The sequence below is a fragment of the Anas platyrhynchos genome, chromosome 12 (assembly GCF_047663525.1).
Source record: "Anas platyrhynchos isolate ZD024472 breed Pekin duck chromosome 12, IASCAAS_PekinDuck_T2T, whole genome shotgun sequence".
NCBI classification, from domain to species: domain Eukaryota; kingdom Metazoa; phylum Chordata; class Aves; order Anseriformes; family Anatidae; genus Anas; species Anas platyrhynchos.
This window is the reverse complement of record NC_092598.1, coordinates 21,373,791-21,396,353: the sequence shown is the minus strand read 5'-3', so window position 1 is coordinate 21,396,353 and position 22,563 is coordinate 21,373,791. Positions and strand designations below refer to the sequence as shown.

The 22,563-nt window shown below is 39.2% G+C and overlaps 1 pseudogene; it reads left to right on the top strand.

Moving 5' to 3' along the window:
- LOC101794490 (neural-cadherin-like) overlaps positions 1-22,563 on the top strand; it is a 63,130-nt pseudogene that overhangs the window by 4,624 nt on the left and 35,943 nt on the right.

The window sequence follows — 22,563 nt, the reverse complement described above, 5'->3', positions numbered from 1 at the left end:
TAGTATGGTTCAAGATAATGTATCTTTGGCTCTTAGTTGTATGCAAGCACAGTTATGGTTGCAGGCAACAGCTGCCTTGATCATTAGGGAAGGAAGTGGAAGCATTTTTCCGGCGACTGTTTGGGACAATGCCAATGATTTTGAGAAGAAGTTCCAGTCTTGGTGGACTCTGGTAAATTTTACCTATGATCCCATTGTTAACATGGCTACTGCCTTTGTACTTATTATATGTAATGCTACAGTTTATGTTATCCACCCCATCATTGCACTAGGATTAAACCATGAGACAGTGCTCTATCGTTCGGAGCACAGAACATGGGCACGGATGGTGAATGGGAAATGGCAGTCTGTAAATCTAGAATCATGTGTTACCCAGGAACAACAAGGATTTGTGTGAAAGCAATACAATTGATGCTCAGGATATATGTCTTGACACTGAGCAAGGTGTTTGCCACTTTGAAATTCATCCAAATACTAGTCAAAAGACTGCTTGTATATTTTGGTCAAGGCTGTGTGTATTTAAGAACTGCTTGTGCTTTTGTAGAAGTAGATAAGGAAAACGTAACTCCCTAGCAAAAAATAAATAAATCAATAAATCATTCTAACTTTTGTATTTGTAACTTTTTTAGAATCGTCAGGTGTGACTTTATTTGGCACCAGTGGAGTAAAACAAGACACAAATCACAACTGCTGGGACACACTCTTTGGATGGTCATCAACTGCAACTGGGATTTTGAACACATTATGTCACCCAATTATTGTTTTATTTATATTAGTTGGTATAAGTTTAATATTGTCTTTTGTAATACTTGTTTGGAATTGGAAGTTGTTACAATGAATGGCGATATTAGCTTTCTTGATGAAAGTACATGGCAAGGCATTGAGGGATACATACCATAGAGATTGGGAAGAATTTTTGTATTAAGTTAAAGAATTTACTAGATTTTCCAGAAAAGGGGGGACTGAAATATGGGATTAGAAATTAGGGAGCAATTGATTAAGAATGAATATGTGCTATATTTGCAATGTACTGTGCCTGTGCTGCGCTTAGGCCTCCAGATAACAGGAGTCCCTCGGACCCCGAGAACCAGATCAAACCAACCTCATGGTTCAGACTTTGACCAAGGGCTCAGAGATGAGGAGGACTGTTCACAAAAGAACGAGATAAAGAATGTCAAACATACAAGGCCTCGAGATAACAGGAGCCCCTAAGACCCCGAGAACCAGACGAAACCAACCTTATGGCCCAGATTGTGACCAAGGCCTCAGAGAGCATGTGCAAAGAGATGAGGTGAAAAGTTCAACCCTGATGAAGACATCTTACTTCATCCCCACAACCCTCAGCGCCCACCACCACAGGCAAGTTGCTGCGTCAGGGGCGCACGACTTTGGTGGGACTACCCCCGTGCTGCCCAGCACTGAATAAACATACCTACTTTACAATCTTACTGATTGTGGAGTCAGTTTTCTGCAAGTCACATGTTCGATGTAGGTAACATGAGCCTGTCTGTCCTACCTTAAAACCTTGCGTCTATCCAAATAGCAGCCTTTCCATCATGCTTATACCTTGCTATTGCTAAATTTAAAACCAGGGTCTGTTTCAGGAGCATGTGGATTTAGTTAGGTCTTGGTTTTTACTTCCATATTAGCAGCAGAGGGAGCCCTAGTTCTACAACAGAGTATTTGTTGCATTATGCTATAAAGCAAAAACCACAATTGTTTTTTTGCTGAGCAGTATGTTCTCACAGATGAAGCTTTAATCTGCATAGTACATCTCTGTTGCTGTAAATTCATGCTCCGTTATACCACCATATGCTTTGATTCACTCAGAGAAAGCTGCAGTAATCCTAATACTAATACTACATCTATCTTTACAGATATTTGTGTTGGGTGTTTAGTTGCATATTGTTTGCTCACACACTTAAAGGTTATGTCTTAAGAAGTTGTTTTAAATGGGTTTATTAGCGTGAGCTGGCAGTTGATGAGTTTTTATGTTTTGAGAACGTATCATTGTAGTTATTGTCAATTACAATATGAGTTTCAGGAATCAAAAAAGGAAGGTATGGTTTGCTTTAAAAAATCTGGAGGCATTTAAAAAAATTGGAGGCAGATGCAACCCAGTGCTTTGAGTTGTATTTCATTTTTGTCTAGTCAGCTGCCTAGTTTCTTTTTCATCAGCTTGGAGATTATATATCAATACCTCTTCTGTAAGCTGAACAGTTGCATATGTGGAAGTATGAAGGAATAAATACAGGTTTTTCAAAACTGGCCAAGTTATTTTAAATTGTATGTAAGTGCCACTAGATATAAAACATACTGTGTAGAATATAAATGTTACAGATAGCTAACTACTATATACAATCTATATAATCACATATTGCTGTAATTATGTACTATAACATATAGATTAGATATGTTATACATACTACATATAATCTCTCTATGCAATATAAATATATTTGGAGCTACGAGTATTTTGTATATAATTAAAGAAAAAGATTTTAGGGATTTCTTTGGGTATGTACTGTTTTGAGTTACTTTAAGAGACATAATTTTCCAGTGATAACTGGGCTATTGAATGCTTCTAAACTAAATAATTATTGAAAATTTATGCTTTGTTGCTTGGACAATGAGGGCTTAAAAGATGAAAAACAGGATTCTGTTGTGGTAGTTAAACCACTTTGTGTGGCTACTATTTTGTCCTACCTGAAATATCAGGTCAAATTTCAAAGATATAAATGAATATCAGCAAATTCTATGGAGTTCAAATTCACATCGTCAGAAGGCAAGACTTTATTTCAGACACTGGAGGGCCCAAGAAACATATATTTTTTTTTCACAAGGTTTTGATCTCAATAAATAAATACTTCTCTTTCAGTAATGCTTACATTAGCTTTATAATTATCCTTAAAAATTACACCGTATAATAGTAACAAATGAATGGCAACAAATGAATAAGATAATAAACAAAACATTCTCTTTCCTCAAGCAATTGTAAATCAAATCAAATATCTACAGGTATGACAACACTGCAAAATCTGTGTAGTAATTCTGATTGGGAGATAAACTAGAATTCCTTGTTTAGTCATTTCTGAACTAAATTTTAACTATCTAATTAGTTGTTATGTGTGTGATCACATCATGCCCATTCCAAAGGAAAGCCATAGAAAATCTTTCTTTTAACTCACATTCTATAAGCACATTAAGGCTAATAAGAATTACTTGCAACTCAGCAATCTGAACAGGCAGTTGAGGAGTGGGCTCTAAATCAATAAATCCAGTCTTGAGAAACATTGTGCCCTGTTGAGGTCACAGGTTTACAAAGATATTTATGCAAAAATATAAAAGTACAAGAGAATAGTCCTGTAAATTGAATGACGTGGACATGTGAGTCAGAGATGTGCAATCTCAAACTATAAAAGGCAGGAATAAAAGAAAGGAAAAACATTATTCATTATGTTTATGTTAGATTTTGTATTACTTTTTTTTTTTTTTTTCCAGCTCTTGCATTCCTGAAACAATATACAGCAAATGTTTTGAAGGAATATAATCCATATGGTGACATCAAATCTGCAGAGCACACTGAAACTTCTTATATTATGCATGTAATTGTTTGATGCTGAAGCCTGTAAAATCCTTGAGAGTGTCCTAGAGAATTCAGTAGGAAGTGAATCAGGGCTTAAGTCCAACATCTGTAAAGTGCTTGAGTTCATGCCTGACTTTCAGCCTTTTGCAGTATTTCTTTACTTTAGGATTCTCACCCTTGCATTTGCTATGCTACAGAAGTGCCAATAGTTTCTGGAACCTGGCTGAAGTCATTCATGTGACTTTTAAGAAGCCATCTTTGATGGCTTATTTTTTTAAACATTATATATTTTTTTCATTATCATGAATTTAAAGCATAAATGCTTTGGGTTTTGGCCAAAGGCTTGTACCTTAGATTGTTCATTCTCTTTCTGGGTAAAGTGTCTGTGCTCATATGAGTCACGTGTTTTTAATGAGCTGGAGCACAGCAAAACCAATAAAACGCTGCATTATCAGCACATACATGAAGTGAGGGGAGGACTACAACTTCTTTTTCAACTTTTTGAATTGTAATCATATCATCATGTTCTTTCATAATAGTATTGGATGTATTGTAAAATTTCTGCAAGATGAATCGCTTATTTGTTGGCTTGATTCATGACAAATATTGACTATTGTCCTACTGTCCTTTCTTATGGACTTTTATTCATATAAATTCAGATTTCATATAAATGAAATTCATATAAATTCAGATTCAGGCTGCCCACATACGCTTCAGTAAGGATGCAGGCGTGGCAAGCTGGGTTCGTGGGAGCTGTGGCTAGCGTGCAGCTCCCTGCCGGACCCCCCGCGGGGCCGTGCCCGCAGGAGGGCGCCGCACGGTGCCGGCCCCACCCCCAGCCCCGTCCCGCGGCGCTGCCCCTCGGCCGGCCCGGCCCCGAGGGCGCGGCGATCGAATGCGGGGCCGCCCTCCCTCCTACCTCAGTCCCCGCGCGGCTGCCGGCACAACCTCGCAGCGCCTCAGTGCCCATCCGGCCGCCGGCATGGCCCGGCACGCAGCCGGCTGCCTGCTGCTGCTGTGCTGCGCTCTGCCGCTGGGCTCTGCTCGCGCCACCCCGCCGAGGACGCCGTCGTTCGGCGGGCGCGTGGCAGAGAACCGCCCGGCGGGCACGCGCGTGGAGGGGCTCAGCGTCCCCCTGACGCGCCTGGGCGCCCTGCCGTGGTGCGCCCAGGTGCGGGGCCGCCGCTGGCGCCTGCAGCTCCTGGGCGAAGGCCACGCGCACTTCCAGGCGGCGCTGCACGCCCGCACCGCCCGCGTCTGGCTGCGCACCCGCCGCCCGCTGGACCGGGAGGCGCGCCCGCTCTACTCCCTCCGCCTGGCCTTGCGCTGCACCCGCCGCTCCGCCGCGCCCGCCGAGCCGCTGGCCGCCCTCACCGTCCGCGTGCTGGACGCCAACGACAACGCCCCGCGCTTCGTCGGCGCCCGCCCCGCGCGACTCCGCCTGGACGAGACGCTGCCGCTCGGCTCCGCCGTGTGGCGGGCGCGCGCCGAGGACGCGGACGCGGACGCCAACGCCGAGCTGCGCTACTTCGCCCGCCCGCCCAGCGAGCACTTCTTCGTGGTGCCGCGTAGCGGGAGCGTGCTGCTCGTCCGCTCCCTGCTCCACCTGCGCGCCCCCATCCCGCTGCGTCTCTACGCGCGGGACCGCGGCCGCCCGGCGCTGCTCAGCGCCCCGCTCGAGCTCGAGGTGCTGCCGCAGGCCAAGCGTCTGCCCCCGGCGCCCGGCCCCGCCGACGGCCCTCAGCGCCGCCGCCGGACCCCGCCGTTGTCGCTGTCATCGCCGGTGCCCGAGGACGCCCGCCCCGGCCGTCCCCCGGGCCGCTTTGAGCCTGCGGCCCCGACCGTCGAGGAGTCGGCGCTGCCTGTGGAGACGCAGAGCGGCGTGGCGCGGCCGGCTGCCCGCCTGCACGGCGCCGGGACGGCCGGTGGAGAGCGCCTGGGGCGCTTCCCGGAGCGGCAAGATGGGTGCCGGGCCCCCGTCCCTGCAGTCAGCCCCTCTCTTGGTCACCAGCCTCGTGGTCCGCCTGCCGGTAGCGCTAAAGGTGCCCAGGACCGCAGTTTGAGGAGCAGGGACCCGCAGCTGTGTCGTGGCAGTTAGCAGAAATTAGCTGTTCAGCTCTTGAAGTTCTTTGTCGTTCATGAGCAGCATACAGCAAATTTATAGACAGTTAAATACCAGAGTGTTATTTGTGTCATACACGTGCTGAGGTGAAGCATGCCCTGCTGTTTACACCCGAGTGGCTTCCACTAAAATCCTTCCCAACCCTGTGTACGTTTGACTGGAAGCATGCAGCTGAAGTTGAGATTTGAGTCGGTGCTGAAGTTAGGCATGTCAGACTCACAGATACAATGTGAGTTTTTGCAACATTAGTGCCTTTGTATTTATATGGCAGCTCTTTTAAAACAAAATATCAGACAAGTCCCATGTGCACCATTGAAATGTCATGCTTCTGATTTAAATGCCATCAGCATTCGCAGGAGCTTACTCAAGTTAAATAGGATAGCTGATTTGATTTGTCTCTGACTGATTACATTTGTTATTTTTAAAACTTCTTTTTAGAAAAAAAAAAAAAAAGCATTGTCTTGGTTAATATTTTCCACCTATCAAAATGCAGCTAGTTTAAGCTTACTTTCAGTTCACTGGATGGTGAGTATCTCTATCCTTTCAGGTCTTTTTGTTGTTTTGTGTAACCGCAACTTTTGTTAATCACAGAGCCGCACAGGCAGGAGAGGTGGAAAGCTTCCCTCAGTAATCCTTTCCCTTATCTTTTTTGGTTTTCTAACTGAGGGGCAAGCCATAGGAGCAAGAGACAGTTCATTCCTTGGTGCCTATTAAATCCCAGAGGATGCCTGCAGGGATTCTAATTAGCGCTGGCAGTTTTCAGTGACACGGATGTATCTCCCTGTGAAGTGGGGCAAGATCACCAACTTGTTTCACTCAGGTCCTGAGCAACAGCTCTCAGATCTTGCTCTTGTTCATGTTTGACTTTTGTTATGCCTATCACCGTAGCATATGGATGTCAGTCCTTTGTACTGTGCTTGCATGGTGCTCTGGCTTGAGCTTTGGCTGCTAACCAGGAGGCTGATGGACTAATTTCCAGAATACAGATGCTTGCTATGTCCTCTCTTTGCTATTCAATCCTGAGCAACGCTGTACGCCAATGGGACTGTCATTACTCAGAGGCAGTGACAATATCTATCGGGTCAATCTGAGCATGCTTCTGGGCTTTTCTCCTTCTCTGTCATATAGCTCAAGTTTCATCCCTTTGTTGATGCCACAGCTCCCTCTGTCAGGATCAAGAAGATGTTAGAAAAGTGGTAGCTAACCTTGCCCCAGGTTACAACAAGTCTCACCTTTGTGACCATTTTCGCTCTCATCTAGTCGGAATATTGAAGTCTGAGATTGCCTGGAACAAGGCTTGTCACACTGTCATGCCAGAGATGTGTTTTCTGAAGCAAGGTTTGCTAACCCAGTTAAAAAAAAAAAAAAAAAAGACCAATAAACTTTAACTTCGTTTTAGGGATTTTTTTTCCCTCTGTCTTGAAGTTCTAGTAAATAGCTTGTGTTTTCCACTATCCTGATATATTACTGCTGGTAGGACCAACTATATAAATAATCTTTACAGAATATGTAGAAATGAGAGACTAGGTAGAGAGCAATTAATTGTACACAACATAAATATGGTGTTCTTTAGATGCTAGTGATTGTAAGTTTCTTTAAAGGAGCCTAAACTGAAAAATATGACATCATTAATAATAATTTTTTTGTTCAGATAATGGTTAACAATGATTTAACACCTTTAAAACTCAGGTTGCAGAATGCTTGCTTTCTCATTTTATAGGAGTTACAATACATAGATACTTGAAATGGATTCAGAATGCTGTGCCTCTTTCCTGAAAGATGACTAGCAGAACTAGAAGTTTCAATTAAACTGAAATAAGGACCGTGTACAAGATTGCAAAAGCTCGAGGAGAAGAAAAAAAAAAAAAGTGTTTACAGAAGTACAGAAGTGAATTTTCAGGGCAACTTCACTGCATATCTCTTCATGGATACTTGATATTTTGTAGACCTAGTTTTTAACATAGTTTATGTCTTTTTTGGAAGCAATATACCAAAGCAATATACCATACCATATCAAGCAGCAACAGGAAATCTGGACCTATTGTGTGAAGTGCCAATTTCCTATATGAGTTCTGCTGTACTTGCAGAGGAGGAGATACCATCTTGTTGCGTAGTTCAACTTCAGGTGAGTTCCTTATGTGAACTCTTAGAAGGCAGGCTTAAAATCTTGCAGAGGTTAGGGAATAAATAATCACAGATCAGTCAAGCCTGATAGATTTCATAGTTCGTGGCCTCTGCCCCACATCTCAGGAGCTGTGTTTAAGCAGCAGGGTTCCCTTCCCCTGCTGCACCAGGACACGGTGTGCTATACCTGGCCGTGTACCTTGCTGACCCTGATGCTGCCTTGCTGACTGGCTTTCCAGCTTGGCCTCAGATGCACCTCATCGCTGCACTCTTGTCTGGTGATGGCTGAACTGCTGGGTGAAGCAGATTCACATCACAGGACCTGTTTGGCTCTTCTTGCTCAGTGACATTGAGGTCCGTGCCTGACTTGCTGTCACTCTGTACACCTGATCCACCTTCAACAGGCAGAGCAGCCTGTCCTTGCTGCTCCTTAGCAGTTGAATTCTGCAACTTCAGCAGCAGCGTACATACAGTTACATAAAATATTTTCTCTACCTTGAGAAATATTTTCTCTGCCTTGAGAGCTTAAATTGCTTTGTATAGATGCTGGACAGGAATGGGAATGTAATCTTAGGAGAGCTGAAGCCACTAATCTGAAATTAAAATATGAACCAACAGTATTTACATTTTTCATACCTTACAAATATGTTGTTAAAATACAAACAAAACCAACACCAGGAAAACCAAACACCAGGAAAACTTGTACATAAGTTTGCGCAACCAGATGCTAAACAGAATTCCTAAATTTCAGGGCTTGACTTCCTGAGCAATTTTTTTGGTATGTGGTCCTCGATGAGGGCATTCCTCTTGTTGACCCCACTGCTCATCCATCCCTGAGCCATGTTCTTCAGTTAACCTTTCCTGGAAGAAGTGATGGTTATGCTCATGTTTTCTGGAGCATTTCATTTTTTATTCCATATCAATTATTAGGGCACAAATAATTTATTTAGTCTTCACCGAAGCATAATACTGTTTTAAGTTTTTACTCGGTAGATAGAAGGTATAATACCTTAGATTGTTATGCACATTAATATTTTAACATTGAGTTAACATCTAATTTGAGAAGGAGCCATTTTTATTTCATTAATGCTTGGAGGAAGTGCATGAAAGATCTCATCTCTCTAATCATCTGTCATCTCAAGCTCCTTTGACCTTGCTTCATCCACAGGCATTAGCCGTGTAATCCCCTGTCATTCATTTTTTCTTACCAGAGGATTTACTGAGGGTGATGTTTGGCATGCCTTCCCAGTAGTTAACAGCGGTCACTTATATTTGTCTCATTTAAATCAACATACAGAGTGGAGGTACCAACAATTTAAGTGATGGGTATATTTTAAACCTTGAAGGTTTTCATCTTTGGAAACTGAGGATGGTCTGTTTTAATTCTATCTGCAGCCTTAGTCCCCTACTAGCAGTATCAATTTTCTCTGGATCATCCCTAAGTACTAAGTAACTCCTGGTGGATCTTTTTCTTCTACGATTCTTACTACCTTTTCTTTTATGAATTATTTTGACAGTTATACATCAAGCAGGGCTTAAGCTGAAATCATCATCTATCATCTGGCAGATGTGTTTCTTTAACCCACAACAGGTTTCATGCTTTGCAGTTGAAAGAAAATGTATGTTCTGTCTGCATTTGGCATAACTGTGGGTGTTTACAGTTTTGGAATGTTACTCATTTGTGGTAGAACGGAATATCTCAGGAAGCTTCAAAGCATCATTTTGATGTTTATTCAGTCTGAACATTTTGAAGCTATGTACCTTCTTATGGCAAGCAGTCAGATTAAAAATATCTTTATGAGACTACTGGGATTTGAGTGCTGAAGCTGTTTAGCTCTTCTGGCTGTTCTGTTTATCATCTCAAACATTTAGTTTCTACAAAAGTAATAAGCTTTTTTTTTTTTTAAAGTTCTAACTGAATTTCAGTTACACAAATATGTTAATCTGAGGGAAGCAGTAAATTATAGAGCATATGAAAAGAATCTTTCTTAAAGCTGGTTTCTAGCATAACATACTGGATATTGATTCCATGACTGACATAGCAATTATGTTACAGTTTATTTGATTATGAAATAGTTTTAATTCAGTTTCTGCTGACCTTTCCTTTTACAGTTAGTCTCAGAAGTGATACCCCCAAATTTGTAAAAAGACTGTCTCAAAACTTTTTTAGTATTTTCAAGTTTAGATTTTAGAATAAAAAAGGCTGAGACTTATCTCATAGTGTGGTGGTTTTACTGTGCTAGCCAGCTGAACACCACAACTGTTCTCTCAGTCCCCCTTCTTAGAAGATGAAGGGAAGTAAAGCAAAGAACAACTCATAGGCTGAGATAAGGATAATTTAATTAAAGGGAAAAAATATTAAGGAAAGATTATTATTAATTAAACAATTTATTTAACTAAAGGGAAAAAAGGGAAAGGGAAAAAGAGAGCGGGAAAGAGAAAAAAACAAAACAAAACAAGTAAAGGCTATGTGGAAGTACAGAGGAAAGAAATTACTCTCTGCTTCCCACAAATGAGCGATGCTTGACCATGTCCTTGAAGCAGGGCCTCAACGCACATAGCCAGTGTTCAGGAGGACAGACGTTTTCACAACGAGAGCCCACCCCTCCTCTCTTTTTCATGTTTCCACTTTTTATTGCTGAGTGTGACATCATATGGTATGGAATATCCCTTTGGTTGGTTTAGGTCAGCTGCCCTGGTGATGTTTCTTTCTATTTTTTTGCCCACCCCCTAGGAGGGTTAGAGAGTCCTGATGCTGTGCCAGCACTGCTTAGCAGCAGACACAACACTGGTGTGATAACACTGCTGTTCTAGCTACAAGTGCAGAGCACAGCACTGTATGGGCTGCTGCAGGGAAAGTTAACATCCCAGCCAGACCCAGTACACATAGTAAATTTTCCTTTGACTTCCAAATGTTTGGCTGTAAACAGGAAACAAATTCAGTGTTCGGAACTCTTTTGGTTCACTTAATAATATAGAGTATTCAGGCATGTACTCCACTTTTTTTTTTTTTCCTTATTCTGATAAGAGGTCATAATTCCTTACTAGGAATTAGATGGTTAATCTTATGCATATAAAGAAATTCTACACCGTTAGATGGGAATTGCATATGAAAATATTAGATTTGAGAAAGCTGTTCTATTTGGTTTGACTGTTTGAAGATATTTGAAGATACATAGTGTGGCCTACAACACTTCCATACAGGGTGTAACAGTAGCTATTAATACATTATGCTATGGAGGTATTTCACAGTTTCAGGTTTGCTGCCGTTTTTTTAGAGGTGCAGGGTTTCCTGCAAGATGAGCCAACTCAACGTTCCTAGCCCATTTTCAAGGCTAAGAATTTGGGAAAATGGCTGGTGGAAGAAGGTGTATGTGACTGTGGTGGTGGAGGCTATGGTGAAGAGTCCACCTGAAGGCTGTCCAGGAGAGAGCAGGACTGGGTGACAGACCAGATAAGAAAGAACGGGTGCTGATTAGGTGAGGGGTTTTGGGTGTAGAAAAGTGGTACTGGGAATGGATGGTCAGGGCTATGAGGGAACCTAAGAACAGAGCAGGAAATCTGGGGGAACAGAGTGGAGGGCAGATGGAGGGAACTGGAATAAGTGTTAAGGAAGGGCCAGCTTTGGGATAAGGACAGTTGGGGGTGGTAGAGCAGAAGAGAGTTGAAAGAGATAGGAAGGCTTTGTATATGTGACAGCTTACTCCTCATCATAGCTTGTAATGGAACCTGAGATTCTTCAGTCTTTCTTCTGTGATGCCAATAAATGTTTGTGAAGTCTCACAGTGAAGTATCCTTTCTCCCTGGAATAACAGTGCACTGAGAAAGTATCACTTTATTGCACTTCCTTAGCTCTAGTGAGAGGAGTTTTCACATCAGTGGTATGAATTGGCTCGGTTTACTGATGATACATGTAAATTTTGATACAGGATATGCTATGATAATCTTTCTCTTTTTTATTATTATTTTTTCTTAAAGTTTAAATTAATCAAGTTTTCCTGTTTTTCATGTATGCAGATCAGGTAATGCTAGTTCAAATGATTTTCCGTGATGCAGAAGTACAGCAGCTGGGCTTGTAAGGCTGCTGATTTCAGTGGCATTTTTTTTCTTGCACATGTTGGGCTACAAAGAACCAAGCCAGATATTTTCCCCAAAATTTAAACAAAACTTCAAGAGATTTTCCCGTTTACTAGTCCAGTAGCTGTTACCTGTTAAGCAAAGTCCTCTCATTATAATGCTTTTTGGTAATCAGTTGCCATTAATTAAGACACATGATTTGTTATCTAAGGATGTCTGTTGTGATTATAATTTCTTTCACATCTGGGCATGCTTGGTTTTTCTGCCTGCTGCTGTCAGCAGATGGATACCGCATTGGGATGTCCCTGATAAAATGGTTATCATTTTACTCTCTTTTAACTGGTAATTTATGTTAAGATCCACCCTGCCATGGTCATGTATCTCTGACTCTTTCTTTACTTTTGTTTTCTGGTTCATTTTTTTATGGTTTAACTTCTATGTTGAAAGCCAGATGAGGATAAGGACATGACAGACTGTCATTATGCAATCTACAAAAAAGATGAGGCATATTAGAAGGGAATGTGGGCTGTCCACAGATTGAGCCCATCAAAGTTATCTGTTTAGAAGGTTTATATTTTATAAATGAGCAAGCTACTGTACTTAAAAGTGGCCTGTCATATACTTCATGAATTTTCCAAAATGACAGTAGAGAAATGTTTCTACATTATTGCTCTTTTTTTTTTTCCTTTTTTTTTTTTTTTTTTTTTTTTGTTCAATCATACTGTATGGTATGATTGGGTACAATAACCAGTAGCTTTTATCTCATGGTGTGGCATGAAAATGGGAACAGAGATTTCTCCTGATTGCAGCTAGAGGCTTAGGACACTAAGAATTTTTCTGGAAATGTATCTTCCCAAATTTGAAGTCAGCAGATAATTTACATGAAGAAATATTGTGAGAATGACAAATTGACTCTAATAGGGAATTAATCAGCTAAAGCATGAGAAACCTCTGGATTCTGGATTATAATTTTACTGTTTTGGGTTTTATTTATTTTAATACATAAACTCAAAAGAGTTTATGATATTGCAAAGTTTTTTATGATATTGCTGAGTTTTGATATTGCAAAAGGGCCAATAAGTGGTGTTTGCAAATGTATTGAAAAAGCAATCTGCTCACATAACCTGTTTTCATTAGTTTCAGTAGGGAAGAAAAATAGAGGGAAAAATATTTTTGATCAGATAAAAAGGTGATTTTATCATTTTGAATATGAAGCAATATTTTCAGTATAACTTCTAAAAAATTTTAAGTGTTACAGTGTTATGTAATTGTCATCATTTGCAGCAGGAGGCACCTCGAATTTTATCTCTTGTTGCCCATTATATGAAGAAGCAATTATTTTTTTTTCTGTATTCTGAAGCTAGGGAAAAAAACCTGTCAAATGCAAAATCTGCTTGTGTGCCAATATAATCAGCAGAACTAAAGGAGGATTCTTTGAAAGAATGAAATTGTGTAAGATATCTTCAGCGTGCCTGGCTTGAAAATCAAGTATCCCGTATTTAATATTGAGAAGTTCTTACTGTCAGTGTGTTACAGAACAGTTTGACAAATCTTTTATGGATAATTAGGCCTTTGTCAGATTCCTCATGGGGATCTCAGTAGTGGGTTGGAGTAGTGGGTTGGATCTCACTGTAGTGGGACTTACACTGCTGAACGTGGTTGTAGGTTTGCATACTTGCTGTCAGGGCCTGGTATTCTGAACTGATAATTTAAGTAGAACCTGTTTGTGTGCTTGTAGGACTTAATCCAGAGGATTACCAGTTTTAAGCTGTTTCTGCTAAGATTTTGAGTGGAATTGTAACTTATTCTGTCCCCCACAGTGTAGTACTACCAATTAATTACTATTAACCATAATATTCTAGTGCAGATGTAATGCAATAATTCAGTACTACTGTTAATATGCTAATGTACATGTATAATTAGTATAGCTGTTGGGTAATTATTGGGGATGGTGATATGTGTTTTGATGGAAGGCAGCATTGAGACACCTTAAACTATCAAGTGAGGTACTGTTGGAAAATTCTCTTCCTTCCACTATCTTTGAAGCACAAATAGTGTTCATAAAGGATAGTGTCTAACCATAAAATGGGAGAAAATGAATTTCATGTACCATATTAAAAATAGTTAAAGGTCTGTCTTAAGCTCCATTCTGTAGAAAATCAACTATTTTGTGGGAAAATGTCTATGTTAGTTAAAAAAGATGACAGTTACAAGACACTGCATTTTGTAATGTATATGTCATGACAATTATAACAAATGAAATGCTGTAGTCATTAAGAGTCTGAAGTTATCCTTGAAACAAATCACATTCATGTACTTATACTTTGGAATTCTTAATGTTTTGTCCTCCTTTAAATACTTATATTACACATGTCAGTCTCTTCATCACATTTGTTGTCCTCTGGTAAGTCCTTGTCTGATCATGCTTCATTGGACACCCTGATGTTGTTTCTAGAAGATGTCAGGTTGCATTTGTAGGTCTCTCTGCAGAAAAGAACAGTCCTGTGCAGTTCTGTTACAGTTCTTGCTTTAATATATGGTATGCAGTCAAGGGAACACTTACATATAGTCATTTTCCTCTGGTCTGCCTTTATCTGAAAGTGAAATCATGTCTAATCTTGATGATTTATTTAGTATTTTTGCTTGACAATCAGATTGCCTATGATTGATGGAGAAAAATAACATACCAGTAAGACCTGCAAGGTCATATGCAGTGGATACTTATACTGGTCAAGAGAGGCAATTATGCCCATCTGTCTGATGGTGTGCATGGTGGTTCATGCACTATCCTAATGAGATTCTTAAGAATATTCAGATGTTTCAGAAGTAGCCAACACATTGCTGAAAGCTTTGATCTTGCCAAGATGTCAAATTACATTAAGGTCTCTTAACTATTAAAACACAGGTACTTGGAGGAACTTTTCCAAGTCCTTTCAGTTTCTGATTAATAAAGCTTATTAGTTCATTAGAGGATTAATCTCAGTCTTGATGCAGTTTTCCACGGTATTTCCGCAGTATTGCAAGAGGTATTTCCCAGTTATAATTAGGTACTAAGAACCAGCTTATTAATGTTCAGTGATGTGGCAACCACGACAAGAGTGGATTTTGTATCCAGGTTTGTTCAATTCAAAACAGTTAGTTAATTTTCAGTAGTGACTTAAATTTTGGTAGATGAATACATGCATGTTAAGAACATCAGCAGAACTTGAAATCAAGTCAGTTCACTTGTTTATTAGGATACTGATTTCCAGACTCCAGAAAGACAAAAATTGGTAACCTTTCTACTCCTGATTATGTTACCAAGGTGGCACTCAAATCCTCAGTAGGTCTTTCTGTTTTGGAGGCACATTTTCAGAGGTTTTTTACTCAGCTTCTAATTTAGTGCTTGCTATCATAAACCTGCAGTGTGCCCTGGCAAACCAAGCCAATAGTGGATGTTGATAAACATGTGACAGCTTCTTTAAGACCTGTTCTTTTGAGAAAAGTCAGACAATTTTGACACTAACTTCTCCCCTTTACACTTAAGTCTTTTTGGAAAACCTGTTAATTAAAGTCTTCAGAACATTCAAGCAGACATTGATCTGCTTCTGATTTGGTACTTCTTATATCGAACTCTTCTTGTTCTGAGTTGTGGTATATTTCACCCTCAGACGCAGATCAACGAAGAACAAATTTTCACCTTTGCATTTTCTTTAGGTTTCTCAGACTGCTTGTCATGGGATTGATGGAAAACACCTTCTGAAACATGTCTCTTTGAAACACATCTGGTTTTATTTACTAGGGTAGTCAGAAGGAATATCCGTACTGCTGCATTTTACATCCTCATTTTTGAATCCTTTTTTATGTTCCTTCTGGCTTCTTGTATGATAAACATTTCAGCAGCATCTGCAAGCAGAGGAGGAAGTATGCAACTGCTTTCATTGAGTCTTTCTAAACGTTGAAGAGACATATCTGAGTACCCTGTGATGTCAGTAGGCTCACCTCATGGTCAGTCTCTTTTTGTGATGAGGTAATCTCAACATATCTTTGGAAATGTGGGCTTCATGTACAATGTTATATGCTAGAGAAGTCAAGCTGCTCATCCTTACACCAGGACTTTCAACACTTTTGGCTCTGCAGTTTATTTCAGAGTCTAGAAGATGTGTAAGATTGGCTGCATATTGTAACTGGATTTTTTTTTTTTTGGTGAAAATGTAAAAAGGGGAGTTGTATGTATTCATAGCCTATGGTGATGCAAGAAATGTTTCAGGTTCTCTTTCAGGAAACTGTTTGTTTCGGTGACTTACTGTTCCTTAATTCAGAAGCTTGTTTTTGCTGTAGCCTCTGCTTTTATATACGTGTCATCTTAAACTAACATTAATTCGCTGTAACATTAGATTCTGAGTACAGGATATAATCATAAAGAAATTCATTTGAATTTAACAAGTTACCATCAATTCAGTTTCTATGCTAGAATTTAGATGAATGAATGCAGTTTTACAAGTGTAATGGAGAAGAACTTCTGTGGTTGTCTTGGGTGAGTGCTGATTTTTATACTAAGACAGTTTTCTTGGTAAGAACAGAAAGTTCTCAGAGGTCATGATGGATTAAGTTTGTGGAAGCTGAACTAAGAAACTTGTATTTGACATTGTTAATCACTGCACCAAGGAGTTTTCTTTACGACAATCCACTTACTGGTTGTTTATAGACTGCAGATTATGATAAGGTGTGCTAAATATGCCACTTGCTATCAGACAGGTTACTAATTATGAAAAGCTGAGTCTTCCAAGTGGTAGACACAAAAGGTGCGTTACTACTGCTGCAGAAGTTAAGGGATAACATCAGTAAATGCATACATCTGGTGTAAGTAATAAAAAAAAATTAAAAGTTTAAAAAAAAAATTTAGATGGAACATTGGTGTGCTTTGGGGAGAGATGTAATGCTGCAATTAGGAAAGAAGAGGGGGAGAGTACAGTCTTTCAACCCAAGTGGCAAACCTTCCTGGAATAATATTCCTCCCTAGCAAGATAACAACATTTACAAGATTAGACCCTTTGGTAACACTGTATTTAGTCTTAAATACTTTGTATTGTTAATTAAAATTAAATTAAAACTGAGAATTTTAGTTGTTCCACTCTGTACTTACAGGTATGTTGTTTCAGTTCTTGTAAAGCCATTTTGAAGATGTGTGTGTGTGTAGATGCTTATATGTATGTATATACATGTATAATAAATACAGAGGGAAATAAAATATTAACACCATCATCTTAAAAAATTCTGAGTTTTCATCCATTATTAAACTTGTGGATAAACCATTTTGTAAATGTAGACAGCTGTTCTTGCACAGGCCATATTCCCTTTCAATTCTCCAGGCTTGTTAGCTTGGGCATAGTGCCATGTCCATGCAGCTGTAATGCTTTCAGAGTCAGATTGGGTGTGAGCTCACTGCTTTTCTGAAACCAGGAGCATTAAACATGGATGGCAGGAACACTCAAGTTGGCCTCTGTAATGTGGCTTTCTACAAGTACGGTGCCAGTCCACTTGCAGCCAAACTGGCCAAAAGGCCTACATCTCTTTATACTGTGCTCTTTGGTCTTACTGGTAAATAAAATGTCATCAGTTACATAAAAAAATAAATAAATAAATAAATAAGTCTTTAAGTCTTTGTCATAGTCTTATCATAGTTTCATAGTTTTATGTCTTCCCAGGAAGTTGCTTCAGAATCTGAGCTAGCTGTGTGTATTTAGAAGAAATATTTACCAGTTGGAAGCATATGCAAGCTGATTAAGGAGTGCAGAGACAAAAAGGCTTTCTGTCTGCAGCAGCATTTTGCTTTCTTTGACACTGAAGATTTTAGTCAATGCTTTTGTCTTTTATTTAGAAACATTTTTCACCCAGGGTGAAGTCTCATTTTTCAACCAGGGTTTGTTTCTACTTTTTCCTCTTTTAACTTAATGCTTGGAGACATCAGAACATTTTCTTTGATCTGACATTTTTCATTTTTGTTACTTTTTCAATGATACCTGCCTTCTATTTATTACTTGTGCAGGAACTCTGCTGCCCGCACTGGTTGGTTTAATAATGGAAGCAGCATAACAAGTACTTTTCCATTAATTTTTAAGGATATTCTGTTTCTGATTTCTGGATAATTGAATAGTTCCATTCTCTGATGGATTTTTTTTAAACAGCATTTAATTTTTAATAGAAGTGAAAACCATATTAAGACTTAAGTGAACTTTCCATCTAGGAAATTCATTACTTAGGGTAGATTGGTTAGAATCTTTTTGACAGCAAAAATTTAATTACTTTCAATGTTCAGAATTGTTGTAATCATTGAATATACAAAACAATATTTTTTTTTTCTTCCAGCAAAGTGCTTTCAGGAAACATGTATTTAGCCTTTGAAAATTTAAGAATGTGTGATCTTTCCTAAAAAGAGATATTGGTAGGAAGTAGTATGGGGTGGCCCTGGTGTTGCAGTTTGGCAGTACTTGTGCTGGTTATTTTATTTTATTTTTTTCCGTTGTATCTGGATGCTGTTGGTTGTAGGAGAAGAGCCAAAGAAGTCTTTCTGAATTAAATGCCAACCATATTGCAGACAGTACACCCTCCGGAGTTGATATGTGTTTGCTACTTTGAGTACCATTAAATAGCTAAATATTTATTCATTTTTCTTACTATTAGGAAAACATCAGTACTTGTTGCACTTATTTGCACTTACTGCGGAAGATGCAAACGACAATGTACCTGAATGGGCCATGGAGCCCTTCCCGTTCTTAGCCGTGGTTTCTCCTCAAGCTGCCAAAGGTACTCAAGTATACAAGCTGCTTGCGGTGGATGCAGATGAAGGGACCCATGGAACTGTAGAATACTTTCTCTTGGAAGGTAAACTTAAATCTCTTTGTTACAGTTGTATGAAACTTCACTATTAGCTTCACTAATTTTTTTTTTTGTCTCTTATCCTCAGTTTCTTTAGTGGAAAATCTTCCTTTGCTACTCAAAAAGATTCATAAGCCTTTGGCTTTGTGTGTGAAAAAAATAAACTTTTAGTGAGCGTATGGACAGATTGGCCAGATCGGAAGTGAGTTCTCTCTGTAAAGTTGTGTTCCTGCCCAGATTATTGCCCACAGGGGTAGTGGTGACTGGAGTGGTACTGGGCTGCAGGGCTTTGCGAGGGGATGGCAAAGGGAGCCATAATCAGCACCTTTCTGCTGCACTGACTCTTTATTGGAAAGGACGCTACCTGAAGCAGAGTTTGTTGGGTGGAGGAAGCTAATGTTCCTTCTCCTTTGCAGGAGTTGTGCTTCTGGATCATTCCAAACAAATCTGTAAGGGTATGGTTTATGTCTTATTTTTGCACAGCTACTTGTTGACTTGCTGATGATTTTCTTTGTTGAGGCTCTTAAAATAAACTTCAATAACAATTCAAAACTGTCTAAGCAGAAAGGGAGTGGTGATGTACTCCAAAGGTGAATCTGTTCTTCTTGACCAGGACCCTAACAGAGTTTTCTGCTAAGGGACAGGTAGGGGTGAAATAACAGCAAAGTACTGGAGGATGAAGAAGAATAATAATTGCCCAGGAAAGTAAAATGAGATTAGAAATGCGATCACTGATGTAGTTAGTGAGTTCAAAACAAACTCTTGATATTTTTGTGTGCTTGTCAATTCTAAAAGAAAACCACTTCAGGAATTGATACCCTATTTTCTTCTCTGTTTTACTTAAGTAAAAGTGTTCTTGCTGACAGCAGTTTGTGGATCTGTCTTCTTAGGTGGAGAAGCCAGATTTGAAGTCGAGAGGAACACAGGCTGGATTAAAACAACAGGTTTGCCATTGGCGAGGAGCAAGGAGTATTTACTGACTGTACTGGCAGCAGATAAACTTGGAAACAAAGGGTCTCCAGCCTCTGTTTCTATAATTGCTGGATTTCGACCACCGCAGTTCAGCAACATGTCATACTTTGTTCACGTTCCTGAAAGTATGCCACAAGGAAAATCGTAAGTAACAGTAACAAATAATGCAGTGGGATTGTATTCTTAGTTTAATTTCTTTATGATCTCTCCAAAGCCTCAGTACTGTTTATGAATCGTAAATAGCTATTTAGATATCTTAATTAAAGTGATAAATATAATTTGATCGATGCATTCTTAGTATAGTGGAATATCTAATGTATTCTTTCTTTTTTTATAAAGAAAAGTGGTAATGAATAATTATAATTTCATGCTTTTTAAATGATACCAAAAGTATTATCTGATGATGATTGTGTCCTAATTTTCAAAGAAAATACAAATCAGAACCATTACATCATAAAGAAAGATACCTTGTGTAAACTCATGTATGAGTTCTCTGTGTCAACATTTAAAAAGTGCCTTCTCCACCAAGTGAATATTGGGGTAGGGGGAAGAGGGGAGACTGTCTTTGCTGTCTTCGTTAATCACAGTGACAAACTGAGCAAAAATGAAGATGCCGCAAAAGTTGTCATTTTACTTTTCCATCCTTTGTCTAACCATGTGGATCTAAATATCACGGAAAATGTTAGTAACATAGGTCTACCTGAATACTCAGTTCTGTCTTTCACAAATTGTTTTGGTTTTAGGGCAGACATTTCCTTTTCCACAAATCAAGAATACTTTTGTCCAGTAAATGTCTTCCTTGTGTGGCCTTTCAACTGTTATTTAATGCTATGTTATCTGTAGTATTCTGTTTTACTGTTGAGTCTACAACAAACAATTTTACAGTGTCTGAGGTTTGTTAAGATAAAAAAAAATCAGCAGCTGTTAATAGTAAATAAGTTTGTTTGTTTATTGGTTTTTCTTTTTTTTCTTTAAAACTACAATGAACTTATTTAGCACAGGTATAAAAGAAATTAAAGAACCGTGGAATGCTACAATACCTAACTGGTATTGCTATATTGGATTCAATAATGTTTAGGAAGAAAAATAGTGTAATTTTTTGTAAATGTTTTTTGTCACTATTTAAAAATATATTTGCACCATTACAGTGATAGTAGATTAATCAGTTTGTCAAGTTACATGGTAATATCCAAAAGGAATTAAATATTTCGTATGGTTGTTACTATGCCATAAGAGGCTTGAATATAAACAGTGTGCCCAGCAAAAGTGATTTACTGTTGTGTGTTAACCTGTGTGTGGTCCTGAAAATTAATGCAGAATCCTGAAATTCTGATATTCATATTAGACCAGCTGCAGGAAAACAGTCGCTGGATTTCTGGGGTAAGGATTTCACAATTGTAGGTAGATTTAAAACTGCTGCTGACAAGAAGTGTTACCAAGTCTTTCTTTTCCTTTCATCTGGCATTGGCTCTAGTACGCTAGCTGCGTTGGCAGGCTGATCCAATGAAAGACAAAGCAAAAAAAAAAAAAATTCAGTTGAGTTGTTAAATGTGTTCACAGGAGGGCCTCGTGATTGTTTGTGGTGACAGAAGGAGAGGAGAGGTGGCATGAACGTGCAGCTGGGGTAGGGAGTTAGAAAGAGGGCAAAGTATTTCCTGTTGGCAGGAACACTGACTTGTGCTGGCTTAAACTGACTGTGAGACCATATCACAGAAAAATAAGGAAAAAGAATAAAGCAAGATAATGACCTACAGCAACCTTTTGCAGTATTTTTTTTTTCAGTGTTGCACCTGAGGGAAGCTAGAAGACAGCAGCATGAGAATAATAAAAGGAAAAGAAGTGTTCAGACAAACTGAGTTTTGTCTTTTTGAATGCAGTTGTCACTGGATCTTAGGTGTTATTGGGTTCTCCTGGGAAGTAGAATCTTTTCTCCTAAGAAGTCTTCATGATAAGACAACAAACATTAGAGGAATTCGTATTCTGTTTTAAACCCTTAAAATTATTGTTTTATAACTCATTTCTTTTACTTCATTCTGCAAATACTTTTCCTACTTGAAGCACTTTCATGGGAAAAAAGTGCCAGATGAGCTAAAAAAAAAATAATATGTCCTGGTATACGCTGTTACATGCACACTGCTAGTGACTGGCTTTTTTCCTTTTGCAGGTATCTGAAACTTTAGAACAGTATGCTGAACTGTATTATGCTGTTAGTAAAAGGAATCTTCTGTAGTTTATTTTATCTTTTAGTTTCCTTCCTGAAAATCATCACCACCTTAAAAGAAAATTAGAGTAAGCAAATTCAGTTGCAACAAAAAATAAATCTTCTATTTCTGTGTTTTTAATCTTCTATTTCTGTGTTCTGCTTCCAAAAATCTTTTTCTGTTTAACTTCAAGATGATAAAAATACAGTATAGAAAAAATATTTGAATGGAGTTTAGTATAGCTATCATTGACTTTGGTGGATACTGCTCTAATCAGACCTACAGGCTTGCACCTTCAGCTCTGTTGTGTAGCATTTTTTGCCTTATTTTTTATTATGTTGTATTACATGCTTGAGACCTTTTTTTTTTTATATTACTTAATTTTTATGCAGCTTTCTTCGAGTCACTGCTATATCATATCAAAACAAATCCCTGAACTACAGTTTGCTAACTAATCCAAGTGGTCTGTTCAGCATTGGTCAGTCAACAGGGGATATCAGCTTAACTCGGAATGTGGATTATGAGAGTGACCAACACCAGTATCTTCTGTTGGTCAGAGCAGAGGAAAACGAGGAACAGCTCAGTAGCGCAGCTCAGGTAGGTGTTCACTTCTGCCATTCGGT